Source organism: Malus sylvestris, chromosome 15 (genome assembly GCF_916048215.2).
Source record: "Malus sylvestris chromosome 15, drMalSylv7.2, whole genome shotgun sequence".
Lineage (NCBI taxonomy): Eukaryota > Viridiplantae > Streptophyta > Magnoliopsida > Rosales > Rosaceae > Malus > Malus sylvestris.
Window position 1 is genome coordinate 28,095,023 of NC_062274.1, and position 1,334 is coordinate 28,096,356.

At 36.5% G+C, this 1,334-nt stretch overlaps 1 pseudogene; it reads left to right on the top strand.

Moving 5' to 3' along the window:
* Positions 1 to 367: 367 nt before the first annotated feature.
* LOC126606087 (small nucleolar RNA R71) lies at positions 368 to 474 on the top strand (annotated as a pseudogene).
* The last annotated feature ends 860 nt before the right edge of the window (positions 475 to 1,334 follow it).

Here is a 1,334-nt window from a genome sequence, read left to right on the forward strand (position 1 = left end):
AAATGCGTTGACTTGATTAGCCCCCTCAACTTATGGACAAGTACCACTTTAAGGACAAAGATGAGTAGGATGGGTCTAAGCAGCACAAATCCCACACGGTTCTGCATTCTTGGATAACATAGTCACCACAATATCTTTTTTCCTTGATAGTGCAACCATCTCATTAGATGAACTTACTTCATATGCAGAATTCCGAGTTAACTCTCTACTATCCCATTGAGATGAATTTGCAACAACATTCTCAATGATAGTAGTAGCTTGCTTTGGTTCTTTACCCAATATATTACTATTAGCTGCAACATCCAATCTATGTCGACATTCATCATTCAAGTGTTGGTAGAAGTATAAAATTAGTTGTCATGGTAAAAACTGATGGTGTGGACAACTAATTATCAAACCTTTAAATCTCTACCATGCTTGAAAAAGTGGTTTTCCCTTGTTCTGCCTGAAGTGAAATATGTGATCCCTCAACCTTTGAGTTCTAGATTAAGTGTAAAACTTTTGAATGAACTCACTAGAAAGTTGAGTCCAAGAGGTAATTGATCTTGCTGGCAGAGTCTTGAACCATGTTCTAGCATCACCTGTGAGAGAAAAAGGGAAAAGCTTTAAGCGAATGAACTCATCGGAGACGCCTTTAATATTCTGTGTACCACAAATATCCAGAAAATTATCTACATATTCACTAGCATCTTAATTCTCATCACCATAAAACTTGGGTAACATGTTAATAACATAATCTTTGATCTCATAAGAAGAAGTAGCATCAAGTTCAGGATAAACTATGCATGATTGTTGAGAAGAAAATTGCAGCATAAAGAAACCTTGAATGGTTCGAGGAACACCATCGTTATTGCCGTTCGCAGCCATCTCTTCTTGTTCGTGCTTCTCCTTCGCCTTCTCTATCTTTGTTCCTTGCGAATTTGCCTAAGATTTTGTTCAATCTTTGGTTCAATTCCACACGTGGACTTTTTGAGGAACCAATATTGATCATTCACCTACAATGAACCAAAGAATGATTTCAATAATATGCTTGCGAATGCGCTGCAGAAGAACTGATGATGATTAATACAAACAACGATTAATTTAAGTGAACACAAAGGAAACATAAACCAGAGAAGTCCAATTCCTAATTACTCACGGATTACACTACAAACAAAAGACTCCAACTAGCTAAAGGAGAATGAAAAGACTCGGACAAATTAGTGAGAAACTGATGTTGGTTAATGGTGGAAACAAAACTCCAATTGGAAAACTAGAAGATTCGAGGTAGTATAGGAGAATGAAAAGACAAAAGAAGGTATCCTACTAGAATATAATCACCAAACACTAATAGA